The sequence below is a fragment of the Bos javanicus genome, chromosome 9 (assembly GCF_032452875.1).
Source record: "Bos javanicus breed banteng chromosome 9, ARS-OSU_banteng_1.0, whole genome shotgun sequence".
In the NCBI taxonomy this organism is placed as follows: Eukaryota; Metazoa; Chordata; class Mammalia; order Artiodactyla; family Bovidae; genus Bos; species Bos javanicus.
This window is the reverse complement of record NC_083876.1, coordinates 21,793,422-21,816,708: the sequence shown is the minus strand read 5'-3', so window position 1 is coordinate 21,816,708 and position 23,287 is coordinate 21,793,422. Positions and strand designations below refer to the sequence as shown.

General features: G+C 40.9%; 1 long non-coding RNA gene across 4 annotated transcripts in view; it reads right to left on the bottom strand.

Moving 5' to 3' along the window:
* Positions 1-2,759: 2,759 nt before the first annotated feature.
* Positions 2,760-23,287, bottom strand: part of LOC133253722 (uncharacterized) — a 211,503-nt gene continuing 190,975 nt past the window's right edge. For 2 of the 4 annotated variants that reach the window (XR_009738394.1, XR_009738396.1), the window contains 3 exons: positions 14,393-14,902; positions 13,419-13,524; positions 4,994-12,988 (listed from right to left, as the gene is read on the bottom strand). This is a non-coding gene — a long non-coding RNA (uncharacterized LOC133253722). Of the gene's footprint in view, positions 3,222-4,993; positions 12,989-13,418; positions 13,525-14,392; positions 14,903-23,287 lie in introns of those variants that run through there. The other 2 variants (XR_009738398.1, XR_009738395.1) reach the window with 2 other exon arrangements.

Here is a 23,287-nt window from a genome sequence, read left to right as displayed (position 1 = left end):
ACTGTGGTGTTACCTGTTGGGATATCTTATTGGTCACTAAACAAAAGATGTGGAGCCCAGCAATAAAATAAAGTTTGATAGTCATTAGCCTACAAATCTTAATGAAAGGAATACTAGTAGTTGAGGTCACTTATTTTGTGAAAAGTAAAAAATTCTAGGATAGGACCCTCAGAAACACAATTGAAGAAAACTGCAGCCACCAGAATCCAAAACTTTACACATCTTCCAAAAACCATACAGATCAGGAGAGTAAGTAAAACCAACAGATCTATGTCCACAGTATAACTAAGAGATAAAGAATATCAGAAAGTCATTAACAGTGAAGAAGGGAAATAAATAGCTGCAAAGGCAACTCTGGAACACATACCAAAGTAGAGAATCAGAGAGAGTCTTCATGAAAAAGAGAGGGCAGTAGAAATAGATTTTTAAATTCAAATCACCTTGCGTATCAGAACACTATCTTCTGCAAGTCAAAAGAAAGTGTTTTGAAAGTACAGGGGACCTAGACGGTGATCTTGAGAGAGTCCCACTTGTGCGTAATTGAAAAAATTGGTGGTGAGGTAAAAAACGGGGAGGGGGGAAGGCGGGGAACAGTGGAAAACAAATATCTAAACAAATAGCAGAATCACAAATAAAAAGAGAAACCAATTCTTCTCATGACAATGGTACCCTTTTAAAAGAAATTATAGTCTATTATACCAACAGAAGAGGGTGCTCTTGAACTAAGAAAACTAGTAAGCTACCATATGCCCAACACCTGTCTATATAGAATTATTTTTTTGCTAATCCAATAAAATATACAATATTGAAAAACAAAAAAATAGAGGACAACAACCATAAAATCTATAAGAAGACAAAAAATAAGAAAACACTTCTCTTGAAGAAAATTCATCTAAAACCATGAAGAGTAGAAAATAAAATTAAATATAATAAAATAAGCACTTATTTTAAAAAAATCTCCCCAATAAGAAACTTCAAAAATTCAGAAGAGACGAGGAGGAATATGAGAACTAAGCAAACTCTAGAAAGAAACAGAAGAAAAAGAAAATCATCTCGTAAGTGAAGATTAAAATACAAGGAGAATTAATTAAAAATAAAGCAAGGAGTATTGAGGAAATGAATTAAAATAGTCAAGAGCATTAAAATAAAATGGGAAAACAATCAGAGAAATTGATAGCTACAGATGATGGACAAAGATGATCTCACATACATATAATTGGAGTCCTTGAAAAAGAAAAACAAAGTAATGTGAAAGAAATGTTATTTAAAGTAATAATTCAAAAAATCTCCCAGATGGTCAGTTCAGAGACATATCCTGTAAAACTCCTAGACTTTAATCATAAAAACAAAAAAAATCTCTGTGCTTTGAGGCAAAAAGACCAAATGACTTAAAAGGGAAAAAGTTGAAATCAGAGTTTGTGAAAGCAAGACAACTTTGGAGCAAACATTATTTTTATTTTTTTGGACTTAAAGCTATCTTTATTATTTTATAAATCCTGAATTCTGTAAGTTTCTTTCTTCAAAATAATTGTTCTTTGAATTCCCCAACGGTTGTAACTTTATGTGTTATGTCATTTAAAATCTCTTATTATAATATCAAACTGAATAAACATATATAACTTTTTTTTAGGGTTACATAATTCTTTATTATTGTTGTATTTTTTAAATATAAATTTATTTATTTTGATTGGAGGTTAATTACTTTACAATATTATATTGGTTTTGCCATACATCAACATGAATCCGCCATGGGTATACATGTGTTCCCCATCCTGAACCCCCCTCCTTCTTCCCTCCCTGTACCATCCCTCTGGGTCATCCCAGTGCCCCAGCCCCAAGCATCCAGTACCATGCATTGAACCTGGACTGGCGATTCATTTCATATATGATATTATACATGTTTCAATGCCATTCTCCCAAATCATCCCACCCCTCCCTCTCCCACAGAGTCCAAAAGACTGTTCTATACATCTGTGTCTCTTTTCCTGTCTTGCATACAGGGTTATCGTTACCATCTTTCTAAATTCCATATATATGTGTTAGTATACTGTATTAGTGTTTTTCTTTCTGGCTTACTTCACTCTGTGTAATAGGCTCCAGTTTCATCCACCTTATTAGAACTGATTCAAATGTATTCTTTTTAATGGCTGAGTAATACTCCATTGTATTTTTAAAGAAACAGTAGAAAGTGCAAGCCAAAGATTTTTATATTCAGATAAGTTATCCTTCAAGTGAACAGTTTAAAAAATGTGAGAACTCAAGGAGTGCTGTATTCACAAATGAAACTAGAGGGTGAGCTCTATCCAGCCCAAGGAAGACTGGAGAAACCCTGGCACATGGACTGATGGTACACATTAAATACACTTTAGTGTAGATACAAAGTTAAAACAAAGGGCAGAGGGAGAGTGTATAAGCATTATATGCTCTGATGAAGTAGGAATAAACCAACCCCTCAAAAAAATAAAAGTAGAAATTAAAACAAATTCATCATTGTACAGATAATATGTGCAGTCAAAATATATCAGCACTGACAAACCAAAGAGTAGAAACCACAGAAAGGGAAAAGTAAACTTTTTTTTTTTTTAAACAAAATATATCAGAATTATTTTAAGCCTAGAAGAAAAGCAAAGCCTTCTTAAATACCAAAAGAAATAGTTTAAAAAAGAGCAGAAAGATATAGAAATAAAAATGGTAACTATAACTAACATTCATAGGAAATATAGCAAAAAAAAAAAAGATATGTTGAACCAGGATGTATGTTAAGTGGAGAAAGAAATTTATAAGAAGTATATATAATATGGTAGCATTTGTGAAGAAATATGGGTGCAAAAAGAATAGACATAAATAATTCTTACAAAAAAGAAATATCAGAACCTAATAGTCAACCATCAGGGTTGTGTGCTTTGAACAAGATGTGGTAGATATGGGGGAGTGAGACTTCTTTGTGTTTACCTTTTAATTCGAACCATTAAAAAATTTTTCATGACACAGTGTGGCTGAAATAAAGTGGAAAAGAAGGTAACTGAACATGAGGAGGTAGTCAAGAAATTGTGAAACCTGGATATTGTACGAGCAGGTTGTCACCCAGAATGATGGCATAGAGAGGAAGGCCACAGTTGGGTGTGAAAATGTTTACTGAACATGGGAGAATTGTCCATGGAATCCACAGGCACTTTGAGTCCAAGGAAGGGTGGAATGTGATATGGCTGGAACCTTTGGACCTGCAAGGAGAGAGGAATTTTGCTCAAGGATTGGTTTGAGGGGTCGGATGTGGAGGACTTGAGCTCTGCTTCCTTGTACTGCAATACCAAGGGTGGAGAGAGCCACATTCTCCATGTTAGCAGACTTTAGGGGAAGCAGTGACAATATGTAGCCTTGATGTACTCCTTTCCCGATTTAGAACCAGTCTGTTCTTCCGTGTCCAGTTTTAACTGTTGCTTCTTGACCTGCAACATACCATGGGCTAATAAACACATCACTGACTCAATGGACGTGAGTCTGAGTGAACTCTGGGAGTTAGTGATGGATAGGGAGGCCTGGCGTGCTGCGATTCATGGGGTCGCAAAGGGTCGGACACGACTGAGCGACGGATCTGATCTGATGAATATAAAGGTAAATTCATCTAGAGCAGGGTCGGCAATCGAGAGCCCCACAATGTCAAATGAAAGTTATGAATGGGAGGATGAAGAGAAGGTGGGGCCCCAGGTCACTATCATAATCAATGCACATCTCTAATGAGTTGCTTCAGAGGGAAATCGCTATAGGCTAGTTTATGACCTCCAGCCTCACACAGCTACTTAATGATTGTTTGAAAAGGAAAGGCAGACTAAAACCTGTAAGACTTGACAGTAGTGATATTCGGTCATACATACACCTGCATCACTTTATGTGAAGTTTACTACAAAATAAAATTTTATTTTACCACTAAAAGTGCACTTAAAGGAAGCAAATACTATAAAACGCAATGTGAACATTAAATGGAATTCAATGTAAAACCCAAGCCGATAATAGTTTCTATGGACAAATATAAGTTTATTTCAAAATTATCATGGCCAGTGAAATCAAGTAGGCTCTGGGTTGAGAAAATTGATTCCCAGAAAGTGAGTCATAAAGTTGGAACACAATCTCATAGTTACAAAAGGCCCCAGAACTCCCAGCAATCTATAAAGCTATAACTAGGAAACTCAAGTAAATAAGTCTCTTAGGAAATGTGGCTGTAGAGTTTTTAAAAAATTGAAAAGTAATGAAAGCACCAAGAGAAAAATCTGAGGCAAAGTGAACATTCAAATGTAGTACGGCGCAGTTCAGATTGGAAAACATGAAAAATCCATGTTCTATATGTGTATACATATATAGTTCTATAATATGCAGTTATATCTAAGCATGCACACATGTACAGATACATATATATTCACACACATATATCATACATATAAAAATTGTGTACATATATCCACTTGTTTTAGAAAGGCCAAACTTTGGTGGAGCACATGGCAGGCAAGGATCCTCTGAGAGATTAGTCAAGACACAGTTTCTGTTCTCTGATGGAAGGGTTTATTCAAGCTCTTGATGAACATTTACCTTTAGTGACATCACTGCATTATAGAAATATCAAACAATTGGCATTTTGAAAGTGAAAGCTTTTTCTTTTCTTTTAATATAATGCTTTTATATATAATATAACATAATTTAATATAATACTAGAGGGAAACTTTGTTCTCTTGAAAGTGATTTTCTTAGAGGGATAAATATCATTATACCACAGGAAACCTATAAATGTGTATGAATTTAATAAACACATAATAATATAATAATGTTCCTTTAATTCAGAACATTTTTGTAATTTAGCATAACCAGAATCTCTTATCAAACACATTATTAGTACATATACTCTTTTCCCCACTTTCTTCACTCAACAAATGGTTTTCAAGTGTCTGTTCTGTACCAAATGCTGTTGAAGCACTAGGTGGAAAGCCGCCTTGAAAGTTGGTAGTGCAAGAAGGTGATACTGGGTTGGCCAAATGGTCACTTGGGTTTTTTTTTTTTAATAACATCCTATGGAAAAAGCCCAAAGACCTTTTTGGCCAATCCAATACAAGGTCTTTGTGGAAGATCTCACCTGAGTTCCAGACCCACACGCATGCACATCTGGAGGCAGCCAGGCATCTCAGACTCAGGTATCTAGAATGGAGCTCAGTGTTTTCTAATCCACACCCCACTCTACCAGTGAAGCCTGATTCTCTCCTTGTGCTTCCCCCTCACTGTGAAAAATCTTTCCAATGTAAACTTGACCACAATTCCACTGCAGCTCTCCATGCCTCTCATGTCTACAGCAGTATTTCATAAAAAATTTTTGAAAGCTCTAAAAGAAAAAAAAAACAAGTAAAGATGGATTTTGAAAAGCATGAGGTCTTTTCAAAATCACATAATTTACCTTTATATTCATCAGATCAGATCAGTCACTCAGTCATGTCCGACTCTTTGCGACCCCATGAATCGCAGCACGCCAGGCCTCCCTATCCATCACCAACTCCCAGAGTTCACTCAGACTCACGTCCACCGAGTCAGTGATGTGTTTATTAGCCCATGGTATGTTGCAGGTCAAGAAGCAACAGTTAAAACTGGACACGGAACAACAGACTGGTTCTAAATCGGGAAAGGAGTACATCAAGGCTACATATTGTCACCCTGGTTATTTAACTTATATGCAGAGTACATCATGAGAAATGCCAGACTGGATGAAGCACAAGCTGGAATCAAGATTGCCTGGAGAAACATCAATAACCTCAGATATGTAGATGACACCACCCTTATGGCAGAAAACGAAGAACTAAAGAGCCTCTTAATGAAAGTGAAAGGGGAGAGTGAAAAAGTTGGCTTAAAACTCATCATTCAGAAAACTAAGATCATGGCATCCAGTCTCATCACTTCATGGCAAATAGATAGGGAAACAATGGAAATAGTGAGAGACTTTATTTTCTTGGGCCCCAAAATCACTGCAGGATGGTAACTGCAGCCATGAAATTAAAAGACACTTGCTCCTTGGAAGAAAAGCTATGACCAACCTAGACAGCATATTCAAAAGCAGAGACATTATTTTACCAACAAAGGTCTACCTAGGCAAAGCTATAGTTTTTCCAGTAGTCATGTATGGATGTAAGAGTTGGACTACAAAGAAAGCTGAACAATGAAGAAGTGATGCTTTTGAACTGTGTTGTTGGAGAAGACTCTTGAGAGTTCCTTGGACTGCAAGGAGATCAAACCAATCCATCCTAAAGGAAATCAGTCCTGAATATTCATTGGAAGGATTGATGCTGAAGCTGAAACTCCAATACTTCGGCCACCTGATGCAAAGAACCAACTCATTTGAAAAGACCCTGATGCTGGGAAAGATTAAAGGCGGGAGTAATAGGGGATGATAGAGGATGAGATGGTTGGATGGCATCACTGACACGATGGACGTGAGTTTGAGTAAACTCCGGAAGTTGGTGATGGACTGGGAAGCCTGGCATTCTGCAGTCCATGGGGTTGAAGAGTCAGACATGACTAAGCGACTGAACTGAACTGATGTTCTTATTTATTTTTCTTAGAAGATATTTTAAAGTTCTTCCCTTTTAACATTTTCTTATCTGAGAATGTTCCCTCACAGGCCTTTGAGCACAACTGATTTACTAGGCAAATGACCACATATATCTCTGACTTCAAGTAGCCCTGAACACCTGTCCTAGTTGGAGATGCACAGACTTGGAGGACAGCAGTCAGACCCCACTGTATAACGTGAGGTGGCAGGAGGTCCTGTAACTGGAAACATTGGCTTTGGAATTTAGTTGCTTATTTGAATCCTGATTCTGTTGTTTGCTAGTTGCGTGATCTTGGGCAGTGTTATTTAATCCTTCTAAGTTTATCAAATAGGGATTATAAGAGTACCTACTTCAGGATTGTTATGAGAATTATGAAATGGTCCAAGGAAAGGGCTCATCTCTGAGCCTGGCCTGGAGTAAATACTCCATAAATGGACCTTCATCTCCAGTTACAGCTCCAAGGAACAGCTTGCAGTCTCTTGTACATACCATGATATTTCATGCTGATTTGTGTTTGATCTAGAACACTGCATCATGTCAGCTTCCCAGGTGGCACAGTGGTAAAGAATTTGCCTGACAACGCAGGAGATGCAAGAGATGCGGGTTCAATCCCTGGGTCAGGAAGATCCCCTGGAGGAGGAAATGGCAACGTCTCCAGAATTCTTGCCTGGACAGAGGAGCCTGGTGGGCTACAGTCCATGGAGTCAAAGAGTTGGACACAACTTGGTGACTAAGCACACACGCACTCATAATATTGAATCACCAGGGAAGGAATGGAGGTAGAAACATGTTTTCCCCTAAAGGGAAAATAAAAACACCAAACCTATCCTGTATTTGTTGGAAATATGACAGATTTATTTTAATGTCATAGGTTGAAAGTCATTTTTTTTTTAGTATAGGTTTTTTAAAAAATTTATTCATTTTAATTGGAGACTAATTACTTTACAATATTGTAGTGGTTTTTGCCATACATTGACATGAATCAGCCGTGGGTGTACATGTGTTCCCCATCCTGTACCCCCCTTCCACCTCCCTCCCCATCCCTTCCCTCAGGGTCATCCCAGTGCACCAGCCCTGAGCACCCTGTCTCATGCATCACACCTGGACTGGCGATCTATTTCAAATATGGTAATATACAAGTTTCAATGCTATTCTTTCAAATCATTCCACCCTCGCCTTCTCCCACAGAGTCCAAAAGACTGTTCTATACACCTGTGTCTCTTTTGCTGTCTCGCATATAGGGTCATCATTACCATCTTTCTAAATTCCATATATATGCATTAGTATACTATATTGGTGTTTTTCTTTCTGGCTTACTTCACTCTGTATAACAGTCTCCAGTCTCATCCACCTCATTAGAACTGATTCAAATGTGTTCTTTTTAATGGCTAAGTAATATTCCATTGTGTATATGTACCACAACTTTCTTATCCATTCGTCATCAACCATTTTTTTTTAAATTATTTATTTATTTTTGGCTGTGCTGGGTCTTCATTGCTGCACAGGCTTTCTCTAGCTGTGGTGATTAGGAGCTACTCTCTACTGGCAGAGCACAGGCTCTAGGCTCTCGGGCTTCAGTAGTTGCAGTCCCTGGGCTCAGTAGTCATGGCTCTCTGGCTCTAGAACACAGGTTTAGTTAGTTGCTCTGCAGTACGTGGGATCTTCCTGAATAAGAAATCAAAAACCCTTGTCTCCCTCATTGGCAGGTGGATTCTTTACCACTGAGCCACCAGGGAAGCCCAAAAGTCACCTGTTATTCATCAAAAAAGAAAAACTGTGCCAAGCATTAGCAGGATCATAGTATTTCATAGAGCTGAGGATGACACATATCAGCTCACAGGCCCAACTTCTCCAACTTTATTCAGCTGTTGAATTTCTGGTCTGCTGTTTCTTTTCTACTCTTTTTCTATCTTTTTACTATTGAATACCTACCTTGCTTGTTTTTTTCTTTTTTTCTTAAAATTCTGCCCAACCATTCATGCATCAGCTGCTTTCCTGGAGCTTTCACTGGCATTGCAAGACAATGCTGCATTGAAATAAATCACCCATTAGGGCCACTCAGCTCGAGAAAAGTTCTTCTTAGCTAAATAATGTTGGCATTTCCAACCTGAAACTCAATGGTCATGCTCCTTTATACACTCTCATTATAGAGCCTGTATTCCAAATGCACACTAAACCTTGGGGACCCCTGTAGCTCAGTCTCTGCAAAAAATCATGCATAAAGAAGCCTGGCCTGGCTGACCCCAAATGATTTATAATATATTCTAAGTTTACTCTTCTCCCTCAACCAAACAATAAAGGAGATGCCACTCCCTACCTCAGAATAACTGTTCTCAGAATTATTTTCTCCATTCTTCTGTTTTCTTACCCTCGACATGATAAACTCTTGTATTTCAGAGTTGTTCACATATCAGCCTCCAAAATGCTGTCTTCAGCTTTAGTTCCCTGTGACTTTTTTCTTTGTCCCCTTGTTTCCCCCTTGCTCTTTCAGCAGTCTGATTTAGCGATTTTATTCCATTCATCTCCTTCTACCATTTCCTTGCCAGTCTCTTCTTTCCCCCTAGTTTTCCAACTTGCATCTCCAAAGGATGGGCAATCAAGCTAGCAAGTACTCTTTCAGTTCTGAAGAAGACACATGTGACTCAAACAATTGTGAATTGAAGGGGGATTAAAAATCTGGTTCCCTTTAGCATATTTATTTAACTGTTTATTCCTTCACTGAACAGGGAGATTCCAGAGAGAGAGTCATATTTACCTTCATGCCTGCAGCACCCAACACAGGGCCTGGCATGGAATGGCACTCAATAACTGTTGACAAATGATCAAAGTCTAAACTGTTGGCTAAATCCTACTATTTCCTAGGAAGGAGTTTTAAAATAGAAACTCCTAAAAACAAGGAACTTGGTTTAATCAATAACACAACCAAGAATATAAATAAACTTTAAGAACCCTGGGAGAGTCTAAGTCCCCTTTTCTGTAGACTATTTGCTGTGATATTAATTGGCCAGAGGGTCTTACCACTTAGGTCTCTTTCTTCATCTCAGTCTAGATACCCGTGTCTGTGGCGTGTCAGATCATAGGTCACCACGAAAGTGAAAGTCACTTTCACTCAGTTGTGTCTGACGTTTTGTGACCCCATGGACTTAGCCCGCCAGGCTCCTCTTCATGTAATTCTCCAGGCAAGAACACTGGAGTGGGTTGCCATTCCCTTCTCCAGGGGATCTTCCTGACCCAGTGATCAAACCCAGGTCTCCTGCATTGCAGGCTGATTCTTTACTGTCTGAGCCACCAGGGAAGCCCATAGGTCACCATATAAAGATATAAAAGAAGCATTTAGTTGATGGCTTGCCCAAAGTTTGTGAAATATTTGAGTTAGGAGTTAAACTTTAGATTCTTTGGATTCTGAGTTTGGTCGAGTTCAAAAAGCAGAAAAATACTGTGTGAATAAGGCAATACCTCATTCTGGTCTGAACTGCCATCACTATAAAGTCTAACAAATAACATGCTGGAGAGAGTTTGGAGAAAACAGAACCCTACTACACTGTTCGTGGGCATGTAAATTGGCACAACCACTATGGACAACAGTATGGAGGTTCCTCAGAAAACAAAAAATAGAGTTGCCACATGGACCAGTAATCCTACTCCTGGGCAGACAAAACTATATACCCAGACAAAACTGTAATTCAAAAAGATACTTGCACCCCTGTGTTCACTGCAGCACTGTTCACAAAAGCCAAAGACATGGAACCAAATGGTCATTGACAGAAGAACGGACAAAGAATCTGTGGTACATATACACCATGGAATACTCCCCAGCCATTAAAAAGAATGAAATAATGCCATTTCAGCAACATGGATGCAACTAGAGATTATCATACTAAGTCAGAAAGAGAAAGACAAATACTGTACGACATCACTTATATGTGGAATCTAAAATATGACTCAAATGAACCTATCTACAAAACAGAAACAGAGCCACAGACATAGAGAAGAGACTCATGGTTGCTAAAGGGCAGGGAAGGAGAAGGACAGACTGGGAGCTTGGGCTTAGTAGATGCAAACTGCAGAATGAGTAAACAAGGTGCTACTGTATAGCGCAGGGAACTATATCCAATCTTTTGGGATAAACCATAAAGGAAAAGAACATAAATGTGCATATGTGTATAACTGAGTCACTCTGTGGCACAGCAGCAACTAACACAACATTGTAAGTCAACTGTATGTCAATAAACATAAAAGAAAACTCTGTGTGATATAGAGCTACTCAAGTCTGCCTTTCAATATAGACACAGATGCAGAAGGACATGGTCAATTCCTGCTGTCCCCCAGGCTCTTCCTTCACCTCCAGTACTGCCTGGGTAGACCTTTCCCTTCCCATCCTCTGTCATCTTTGTAGCCACAGTTCCTTGAAGACACTTAAGAGGGAACCAGTGTGTGATGTTGTATGGGGAGAGCGTTACAGAAACATTTGCTTATTCAGTGAGGCCAAAGTCCCTCAGCATCTTCAAGCCAAGGCAGTATCTAGTGACTTGGTTTAATTCAACAAATGAAAAGGTGCATATGATGAGGTAAAAAAAGTGGGCTCCTTGAGAAGACTCAGATTCTTCTTTATATCCTCAACCAGTAGTCTACTGCTTGGTCCCAGATGCCACTCAAATGCTTGTTGAATGAAAGAGTAAATTAAATTTACTCCTACCCTCATGCAGCAGGTTATATAACAATGAACACACTAAAATCTGTATATGCAGTAATAGAGGTGGAGTTTCAGTGTGATGGGAACAAAGAGGAGGAGGAGTTAATGGTTGGCATGAAAAATGTTCTCTATCCTCCCATATAATATGCCCAAGTTCAACAGCAGCACTCATAAAATGAAAAGCCCTGTAATATATTTATCTGCCAAAATTTTGATTGCAGGTTGCTGTTCACAGAGGGAAACTAAAATTGGAAAAAAAAAACTGCATGGGTTTTGATATGAAGGAAGAATATAGTTTTTACAATATACTTACGGGAAAAACTAAACCCAAAAGACAGAAGCAACCTCCATTCTCCAAAGGCACTGGGTGGAGGAGGCTGAACTAAATGAGGTTCTCATGCAGATTATAATGGAGCAGAGGAAAGAAAGGACAGAACAGGGTCGAGTGAGATGGCATAAGACAGGAAGAGAAATGATCAAAACTGAGAGGTGTTCCGTCCAGAAGAAATGCCTTTACGTTTCACTTGCAGGTCTGCAAATTACCTTCGCAGAAGGCATTTAACCTGTATTTGATGCAGCAAAACAGACAAAAGAGATTCTACTGCCTCAAATGCTTTTTTGGCTTAAAACCCATTCCTTGGATCATTCCTTCATTTAGGTCCTCTAGTGTGTGAAACCTTTTCTTGGTGAGTTCACATATGGGAGAACCTTTGGATATTAAGTAGATTCAGAGCGATTGAGTGAATCATACAGATCCATTTCTGACCTGAAGCAGGTTTTTCCCTAGGTCTCACTATCCAATTGCTTTTGGTGTTGGAAACACTGTTTCACACTCTTATGGCATTGACATAACCTATGATGAGTCATATTGACGGAGTATTTTGATTTTCACTTCTTTTCACTGTGGGCTTCCCTGATAGCTCAGTTGGTAAAGAATATGCCTCGAATGCAGGAGACCCCAGTTGATACCTGGGTCAGAAACATCTGCTGGGGAAGGGATAGGCTACCCACTCCAGTATTCTTGGGCTCCCCTGGTGGCTCTGCTGGTAAAGAATCCGCCTGCAATGTGGGAGACCTGGGTTTGATCCCCGGGTTGGGAAGATCTCCTGGCAAAGGGAAAGGCTACCCACTCTACTATTCTGGCCTGGGAAATTCCATGGGGTTGCAAAGAGTCAGACACGACTGACTTTCACTTTCACTTTTCACTTTCTTTTCACCGTAGTCAACTCTTTACAGTCAGTAACAGCAGCAGGTCAGATGTATTTGGCTACTTTATAAAGGACTTGTACAATTAACCATGCAAGATACAGTATTATCTTAGGCTTAAGACAATTTTCTTTTTTTAGATTAGTGAGAAACAAGGATAATGAGATTTTTAATGACTCTTGAAAGTGTCTTAAGGCAGAGAATTAAGACTTCTCCCCAGTCTTAAGCTTTGCTGAGTTCTTCTTACTCTAGCTTTTGGATATTGAAATCTGGATTCAGACTTGATATAAAAAAGTTGCATCTCTTCTGCCCTCAGATTGGCTCATTAGTTATCAGGAAACCAGCAGAGGAGCACACCCCTCACTACTGTTTTGCAGTGGAGATATTCTGACCTAAAATTAGAAGAACTTCCCTGGTGTCCAGTGGCTCAGACTCTATGTTCCCAATGCAGGGGGCCCGGGTTCCATCCTTGATCAGGAAACCAGCATGCCACAACTAAAGATCCTGCCTGCCACAACAAGAAAAAAGATCCTATATGCTACAGCTACAATCAGTCAAATAAATTTTTAAAAAGTATTAAAAATGAAAGTACAATGTTTAGCTGGGTCAGGGTTGGGAGCAAGTACATAGGAAGGTCGGCAATGTCAGGAGGTGTAGGTGAAGCAGACATTGGTCGGGCAAGTGATATCCAGAGAGCAAGTGAAAAGCCATCTTGAGTATCCTGACCACACCCTACACACCCTGCACAACCCTTACAATCTTGGTCCATTCCCTCTTCTGCCATATCCTTGGGGTCAGGTACGTAGCAGGCATTGCAACCAGATACCACAATTACCATACAGACGTCAGCAGCCAAAGAGTATCAAGAGTAAGATACCTAGTGTGTTCAGAACAATTATTTGCCAGGATATGGGCAAATTTTGGAGCCAAGCACTTACCCGGTTCATGGAGAGAGAGATGACGCAGCAGTGCCCTGTCCAGTTATAAGGAAGATCTAAGGCCACCCCTGGACTTCCCTGGTGGCTCAGATGGTAAAGAATCCACCTGCAAAGCAGGAGAGCTGGGTTCAATTCCCGGGTTGGGAAGATCCCCTGGAGGAGGGCATGGCAACCCACTCTAGTATTCTGGCCTGGAGAATCCCCATGGACAGAGGAACCTGGCCAGCTATAGTCCATGGGGTTGCAAAGAGTCAGACATGACTGAGTGACTGAGCACACAGACACACAAGGCCACCTGGGTTTATAAGTCCAGAGCCACCCTCACAGGAAGGGCCTTCAACTCTAGAAGAAACATTCTGGTGACCAAGCATTCAACTTAACGTTAGCCTCTGCTGTTAGCGCAGCCTCTGTGGCCTTTCTTAATAAAAAAGGCATCGGTCAGCCCACAACTGACCACTCACTTATTATTGAATGTTTTCTCCCCACTGTAGTGGCGACCAGTATCTGCACAACAGCCTTGGCCTGTCTGTGAGTTCTCTGGATTCTCCTGGCGTCCCCCCATTCATCAAGGACAGCCACCCCAGGGCCACCCACACTAGTGAATGGCCACCCTGGGACTCCCCCACAACTTTTGGGATCACCCCTGGGACTTTTCTTGCTCTCACAAGTTAGTGGGCGGCCACCCCAGGATCACTGCTGAAACTTTTGGGGTTACCCCTCCCCCACTTTCAGGCCCCACATTAGTAGGATGGCCACCCCCTGATCACACCCTCAATTTTCTATCCCCAAGCCTGATTTCTCTGATGTCTCTGCACCCAGGGGAGTTTCATCGGTCTCCTGGCTGCTCTGCCAAGTGCTGGGCTGCACCCCAGAGTCCTGCATGGCCTGCATTTGCCCAGCTTCAAGGACGAAGAAACAAGCCGGAGGCAGTGACAGAGAGAGACATCAACAGTTTCATGGACAGGGGAGCTTACCTGTCGAAAGCAAGGTCCTGGAGCAACATTCCATGTGTGCAGCTGATGGCGGGCGGGATATGGCAGCACGGGCCTGGGGCGGAGCGGAAGTTGCTAATTACAGGGGGAATTGACAGGTTACCAGGGAAACCAGCAGAGGAGCACCGGCCCCTCACCACCTCTTTAATGAACTATGCTGGTGAAGTTCTGATCTAAAGTTAGAATCACCAGCTGAGGCAGGAGGCAATGATGTAGGAAGGTCAGTCATGTGAGGAAGGTATGGGTGAAGCAGGCGCTAGTTGGGCAGAGGTTGTACAGAGAGCGAGAGAAGTTCGCTCACCTGGGGTGAGTTGACATATGAGGAGGCCATGTGGCTGTTGGGGGGCAGTGGAGAGAGTGGCCCAGGATGTGGGGGGTTGGAGGCTGGAGGGAGCTACATCATACAGGGCCTCCGAGCTCTTTTAATTTCATGGCTGCCGTCACCGTCACCATCTACAGTAATTTTGGAGCCCAGGAAAATATATGTGGAATCTAAAAAACAAAAGAAACAAGTGAACTTATTTACAAAAGAGAAATAGACTCACAGACAGAAAACAGGTTTATGGTTGCCAAAGGGGAAGTGCAGGGAGGGATAAATTAGGAGTTTGGCATTAAAATATACACACAACTGTATATAAAATAATCAACAAGGACCTACTGTATAGCACAGGGAACTACATTCAGTATCTTACAATAACTGATAATAGAAGAGAATGTAAAAAAAGAATTTTTAAATGTAGTTTTATATATACATATAACAATCACTTTTCTATACATATGAAACTAACACAGATAAAGTATATCAAGTGTATTTCAATAAAAACTGAAAACAAAAGAAGTAAATGATGTCAGCTTTACACATAGAAATTTACACTGCAGTGGCAACAGGACTTGTAATAATCACAGTACACCAATTCATAAACTAATCTTCTTTTTGAGCTTGAGCACGTAAGTGTGAACAGAATTCTGAAAACAAAGATTTGGTGGGTTGATTAGGGATGAAAGTTTCATGGGGGAATGAAGTCTCTGAAGGAAGTACAAAGCCCAGATGGACAGACGGGAAGAGCCAGAGGCCCTCCCAAGGACCAGCAACCAGAAGGCCACAGATTCTGTTTGGAGAGTTGCAATGTAGAGTGGACAGGAAGGCAATGCAGAATCCCTGGCTGGACGTTAGTGGAGGGGATGGCAATTATCAGCAGTATCATCAGAGCTTTGATGTTTAGCAATTTACAAAGTGCTTTCTTTGCTTCATTTCACTCACTTCTCATTGTAGAATCGATAAGACAACAAACAGTACTGTTCCTTTATTTTATCAACTGAAGATGGGGGATTTAAATGGTGAGGTTTATACTCTTCTCTTTTCACTATGGAACTGGTTTTGCTGAGGTAGGATTAAGATTAGTGGTTTGGGTGTATATTCTATTTAGGGGAAAAGAGGGTCATGAATGATAAAAGACTATAATGATTTCATTTAAAATTGATTCATTTTGCTGTAGAACAGAAACTAACACAATATTGTAAAGCAACTGTACTCTGATACAAATTAATTTAAAAAATAGAATATGGGACGGAGGGGACATATGTATACTTCTAGCTGATTCATGTTCTTTTATGGCAGAAACCAACACAACATTGTAAAGCAATTATCCTCCAACTAAAAATAAATTTAAAAAGATAAGAATCATCAATCGATATTTTATCCAAATAAAATTTTATTAATTATAGCCCTTTAAAAAATATGGCAAAAAAAATGAAAGCCATGTCAGGTTGGGCTTGAGGATTTGTATCATGTTGACTTCCAGAATTTGTGGTTGTGTGTGCTCAGTGGAGCCCAGCTCTTTGTGACCCCAGGGACTGTAGCCCACCAGTCTCCTCTGTCCATGGGATTTCCCAGGCCAGAATATTGGAGTGAGTTGCCATTTCCTTCTCCAGGAAATCTTCCTGACCCAGGGATTTAACCCAAGAAACCTGCATCTCTTGCATTGTCAGGCAGATTCTTTACCACTAAACCATCAGGGAAGCCCTGACTTTCAGAGCCTTGGGGAATATGTCATTTTCCCTTTAGCACTATTTGGATACATAGAAGTCAGAGGCCAGAGTTTCTAAATTAAGAAGGCTTTAACAGTTACTCCCATCCTGACCCAGTGCTTTAAGTTATTTACAAAACTACTACGGAGGAAATAAAACAAATCTTCCCATGGAGATTTACTTCTGAATTAACCTGCATGACTTGCTGCTGCTGCTAAGTCGCTTCAGTCATGTCCGACTCTGTGCGACCCCATAGACATCAGCCCACCAGGCTCTCCCGTCCCTGGGATTCAGATACAGTTAAAAAAGCCGCTGGTTATGTTTAACTTCAGTAGACTTCACCAGAATGACTAAATGGCCCACCTATGATTTTTATATGATTTTCTGATTAGCTCAATTCTCTCATCTGAACTACATGGTAGTTTTCATACAGATTCTGAAAGCATTTTTCAGATAGTAGTCTTTTCAAGAAGATAGTGGTTAAAAATCAAATTTTAGAAGACTGAAGATACACTTTATGTGGTAACTTCATGGTTCTGCTAGCTTTGAATCTCTGTACTTTTTCTGTGGCGTCTTAATGTATGGATATCAATATTTTTTTATAATTCTGAATTTCTTAATTTAGTATAAAATACTGTTGTGCATAACATATGTGTGCATGTGTGTGTGTCTATGTACATAAGAATCATGCTTGTTTCTTTTCTTTTCTTTTTTTTTTAATTTTATTTTATTTTTAAACTTTACAATATTGTATTAGTTTTGCCAAATATCGAAATGAATCCGCCACAGGTATACCCGAGTTCCCCATCCTGAACCCTCCTCCCTCCTCCCTCCCCTACCCTCCCTCTGGGTCATCCCAGTGCACCAGCCCCAAGGATCCAGTACCGTGCATCGAACCTGGACTGGCGACTCGTTTCATACATGATATTATACATGTTTCAATGCTATTCTCCCAAATCTCCCCACCCTCTCCCTCTCCCACAGAGTCTGTAAGACTGATCTATACATCGGTGTCTCTTTTGCTGTCTCGTAACAATAACCCTGTTTCTTTTATTTAAAAAATTTTTTTTTTTTTTTTTTGGTTGTGCCATGCAGCATGCAGCTCCTGGAGTTGGTGATGGACAGGGAAGCCTGGCGTGCTGCAGTCCATGGGGTTGCAAAGAGTCGGACACAACAGAGCTACTGAACTGAACTGAACTGATGCAGCATGCAGGATCTTCATTCCCTGACTAGGGATTGAACGTGTGCCCCTTGCACGGGAAGCATGGTTTCCTAATTATTGGACCTCCCCAATACGTGCTTCTAGAGAAGGCACTGGCGACCCACTCCAGTACTCTTGCCTGGAAAATCCCATGGATGGAGGAGCCTGGAAGGCTGCAGTCCATGGGGTCGTTAAGAGTCGGACACAACTGAGTGACTTCACTTTCCCTTTTACCTTTCATGCATTGGAGAATGAAATGGCAACCCACTCCAGTGTTCTTGCCTGGAGAATCCCAGGGAGGGGGAGCCTGGTGGGCTGCCGTCTATGGGGTTGCACAGAGTCGGACACGACTGAAGTGACTTGGCAGCAGCAACAGCAGCATACGTGCTCCTTTTTAAATTCAACGAACAATTATTAAAGAATTGCTAGGAACAAGTCCATAAGCATGGACACAAAGTTCTTAACCTAACACAGGATGTGATGAATATATTAGACTAGCCAAAAAAATTGGGTTTTTCCATAAGCTGGTATGCTGCAGTCCATGGGGTCTCAAACAGTCAGATACAACTGGCTGACTGACTTCCATAGATGTAATGGAAAAACCCAAATGAACTTTTTGGCCAACCCAATAGTAAGCATATATTAACAGTAAGCATGAGAGATTGAGAGCTATGGAAAATTTAAGAGATAAGGAAACCCCTGTGGGTGAAAGGAAATGCTTTACACATTTAAGCAGCACCTAGAAGAATGGGTAGGTTCTGCCAGGTAGAGATGGCGAGAGAGCAGTGAAGACTAAGGCCCAGGAGGGAGAAAGGGATGAATGTATTCAGAAAACCAGTAATAGGTAACAATTTACAGATTCTCTGGGGGCAGGTTGGGTGGCGAAAGGAAACATGATTGTTGTTGTTTAGTCACTAAGTCATGTGTGACTCTTTTGCAACCCCATGGACTGTAGCCCACCAGGTTCCTCTGTCCATAGGACTTCCCAGGTAAGAATACTAGATTGGGTTGCCATTTCGTTCTCCAGGGCATCTTCCTGACCCAAGAATTGAACCTGCATCTCCTGCTTGTCAGGCGGAGTCTTTACTACTAAGTCACCTGAGAAACCCTGGAAACATGATTAGATCACATTAAAAAAAAAAGTGAACTTAATTCAGCAGGTGATATGGAGCCACTGAAATATATAGAATAGTGGAGCTGACAAAAATCACAGTTGCTTTGACAGAAGCAGGACTGGAGAAAGGACTGGAGAAGGGAAATCAACTGCTATGGGATTGACTAAGAGAGAACTAAGAAGCCAAGTTAGCAACAACAAGACCTGATGGAGGATAAAGGCAGTTAAGAGAGAAGAGGGACTGGATGCGAGAGATTATTTTTAATGACAGCGATGGATAACTGTGGCTCATGGTCAGCTAAGGCTACCCCTGCCTCAAGCATGTTTAGTCAGGCATCTCTACCTTTTATCAGTGCAATGTGGTTTCTTCCTCAAGCGTGCTTTCCTAATCTGGCTGCCATCCAGTATGAGATCAAAGCTGTCAAACTCTTTTAAAAACCTAGCACATGCTAAGAATTTTATGCATACATTAAAAAAAAAATTGTTGTTGTTCAGCTGCTCAGTCCAGCTCTTTGCGACCGCATGGACTGCAGCACACCAGGTGTCTTGTCTTTCACTATCTCCTGGAGTTTGCTCAAAGCCATGTCCATTGAGTCAGTGATGCCATCCAACCATCTCATCCTTTATTGCCCCCTTCTCCTGCCCTCAATCTTTCCCAGCATCAGGGTCTTTTCCAGTGAGTTGGCTCTTCCCATCAGGTGGCCAAAGTATTAGAGCTTCAGCTTCAGCATCAGTCCTTCCAATAAATATTAAGGGTTGATTTCCTTTAGGATTGACTTGTTTGATCTCCTTGCAGTCCAAGGGACTCTAGACAGTCTTCTCCAACACTGTAGTTTAAAAGTATCAATTCTTTGGTGCTCAGCCTTCTTTATGGTCCAGCTCTCACATCCATACATAACTACTGGAAAAACCATAGCTTTGACTGTATGGACTATTATGGGCAAAGTGATGTCTCTACTTTCTAACATGCTGTCTAGGTTTGTCATAGCTTATATAAATTTAATAAGTAAAACTGCCTTATCTTGTTGCCTATGACATTAAACTGTGGATTTTTCATCCTTTAAAAAATTATTTTATTGAAAATAAAAAAGCTGTAGAGGTAAGACAGCTTCAATATTTTCCTCTGCTCACTGGGATAATTTTGTGAGCATTTGCTTCCCTTTCAACTTTTGAAGTTCTTCTGAAGATGGACAAAGGGACAATAGTAACCAGCAATCCATCCCTTAATTATGATTATTATAAATAGAGAAGATGAATTTGTATAGAAAGTAAAGCCCTGAGGCCAGGGCAGAAAATTCTGATGAACATCATGAAATTAGAGAAAGGTCCAGAAATCAATTTCAAGCCTCAACCTCCCCCTCCTCTGAAAGTCTAGTGTCCCTAAACCCATCTCAAGACCCAGCACACCCTTTCCCTGATCCTCATGGGCCATTCAGACCAGTTTGTGGTCCAGCATGGAGCCAACAGTCACCCAGTATGGATTCCAGCTCAGCTTGGCGACCTGCTCCCAACTTGATGTTGATTTTCAAGGCTTTATTCTAGGAACCTTTTCGTAACCCCCTTCCCTTTCCTTTAGCCCAATCCCTGTCTTCTTCTTGTCTGTTCTCTTGAGTCCCTGACTTTGAATGTGAGTCTGAGTGCCTGACACAGCACCTGATGGGTGGCCTGCCTGGATGGCCAGCATCACCCAGCCTGCTTTTCCTGAAACTCTTCTTTTGTCTCCTGCTTCCGATGGCCTGTTATCAGCCTCTCATTCTGCCTCTCCCGATGCTTGGACCATGACTAGAAGTGCCATATTCTCTAGGTCACCTCTAGGCACACATGGTCATTCTGCCTTTCTTAGGGTGAATTTTCTCAAATCTGAGCCTCTCAAAGGACACCTCTGATCCTGTTGGCTTTGCCTGATGATTCTTTTCTAAAGAAATTATTGGTTTTCTTTAGTGCAGTTCAAGGTTCAGAGAAAAAATGAAGGAAAGTGAAGAGATTTCCCATAGGCCCCCTCTCGCCACACAGGCATAGTCTCCCCACTTATCTATAGCCCACACCAAAGGGGTACGGGTGTTGCAGCTGATTAACCTGCACAGACACATCACGAGCCTGAGTTCACGCTTGGTGTTGTACACTCTGTGGGTTTGGAGTTTACTTTTTTTTTAAATTAACTTTTATGGGAGTAAGTTGCTTTACAATATTGTGTTAGTTTCTGTTGTACAACAAAGTGATTCCGCTATGCATATACATGTATCCCCTCTTCCTTGAATTTCCTTCCCATTTAGGTCACCACAAAGCATTGAGTAGAGGTCCCTGAGCTATGTAGTAGGTTCTCATTAGTTATCTATTTCATACACAGTATCGGTAGAATATATATGTCAATCCCAATCTCCCACTTCATCCCACCCCATCTCCCACTGGTGTCCATACATTTGTTCTCTACGTCTGTGTCCCTATTTCTGTTTTGAAAATACGATCATCTCTACCATTGTTCTAGGTTCCACAAAGATGGGTTGATATGTGCCTGATGATTCCCGAGTTGAAATAGAGAAAAGAAAGTTTCAAGAAGTCAGGCACAAGTGAGGAACTATGGCGGTGATGCAGTGCTATGTGAGAGAGAAGGGAACTAAGCCATCTTTGCCAATTTTGTCCTTTGTTCATTTTTCTTAACATTGGAAGCTCAGCCTTCAACCAGTCCTCTAGATACGAGTGAATTCCTAGTAATTTTTGGTGTGTTTATTTTGCTTTATTAAAATAGAACAGGGGTGTATTTTCAGTCATATAGTTTGTAGCACAGTGTTCATTCTTAAGGGCTTCCCTGGTGGCTGAGACAGTAAAGAATCTGCCTGCAATGCAGGAGACCTCGGTTCGATCCCTGGGTCGGAAAGATTAAATTCAATATATTTTATGAACTTAGAACTGAAAAAAGGGATTGTTTCATTAAAATGGTAGGGAGGGAGTAGGGAGTAGTGGAGGGTACCATTCATGGGGATGTGATGTGGTTACGAGTCTATGCATACCTGAGTCCTCCATTCTCCTCCATCAGACAGGTATGCAGGAGACTTTCCATCACTGATACTCACTATGTAAATGGTTTGCCCTATGTGTAAAGGTAATGGGGCCTCCCAGGCGGCTCAGTGGTAAATAATCTACCTGCAGTGCAGCAGACCCAGAGACAAGGGTAAGATCCTTGGGTTGGGAAGATCCCCTGGAGGAGGAAATGGCAACCCACTCCAGGATTCTTGCTTGGAGAATCCCATGGAGGGAGGAGCCTGGTGTCCTACAGTCCATGGGGTTGCAAAGAGTCAGACACAACTTGCGACTGAACAACATAGAAGTCATGACTGTGAGTGATATGTGTGTGTGTGTGTGTGGACCAGTGTTATTTTTGAGGAAAAGTATTTTAACTACTTGGAGCAGACTGATCAAATACTACTTGCCATCTCCCTTTGCAAAGGAGGAAGAAACCGTTTATTTATGACACTGAATCAGATCATCTCTCAGATACTCTTCTAGTTAGATATTTTGATTTTCTCCAGAAACTGTCTAGGTGAAGGTGTGTACATCTTTTCTTGTTTTTCTCTTTGAGGAATAATGTTGAAACCCAGCCATGTTTCTATTGTGGGAATCAAGAAGGACTTCTATGTAGTTGAAAAATAACTTGTTTCAAGGAAGCTAGATATCACTGAAATTCAAAGCTGCAAGTCTGAAAACACATGCAATAGTCTGCTGCTGCTGCTGCTAAGTCGCTTCAGTTGTGTCTGACTCTGTGCGACCCCACAGACAGCAGCCCACCAGGCTCCCCAATCCCTGGGATTCTCCAGGCAAGAACACTGGAGTGGGTTGCCACTTCCCTCTCCAGTGCATGAAAGTGAAAACTGAAAGTGAAGTCGCTCAGTCATGCCCGACTCTTAGCGACCCCATGGACTGCAGCCTACCAGGCTTCTCCGTCCATGGAATTATTTATTCAGGACAGTATCTAAGAGGGAAAAAATCCTTGGTCTTCAATAGGCAAAGTTATCAATATTAACAGTAGCAATGATTGTTATAACAAATACAGTAATTTTCCCCCTGGGTTATGATTTTAACAGATCTGAAAATGTTTAGAATTCTAATTAGAGATATTAATATTAACATCACATTAACCACTATGTGAAGGGCAGTGTATTACACTTAATTGTTACTCAATATTCTAAAATTTTTTATTCAGTACATGTTTATTGGGGCTTCCCAGATGGTGCTAGTGGTAAAAAACCCACCTGCCAATGCAGGAGATGTGGGTTCAATCCCTGGGTTGGGAATGTCCCCTAGAGGAGGGCATGGCAACCCACTCCAGGATTCTTGCCTGGAGAATCTCCATGGACAGAGAACTCTGGTGGGCTACAGTCCATAGGGTTGCAAAGAGTTGGACACGACTGAAGCAACTGAGCACACACTCAGGTTTATTGAGTATCTGCTGTGTGTCAGGTGTGATTTTAGTTTTGGAGATGTATGTGTGTGTTAGTCACTCAGTTGTGCCTGACTCTTTGTGGTCTCATGGACTGTA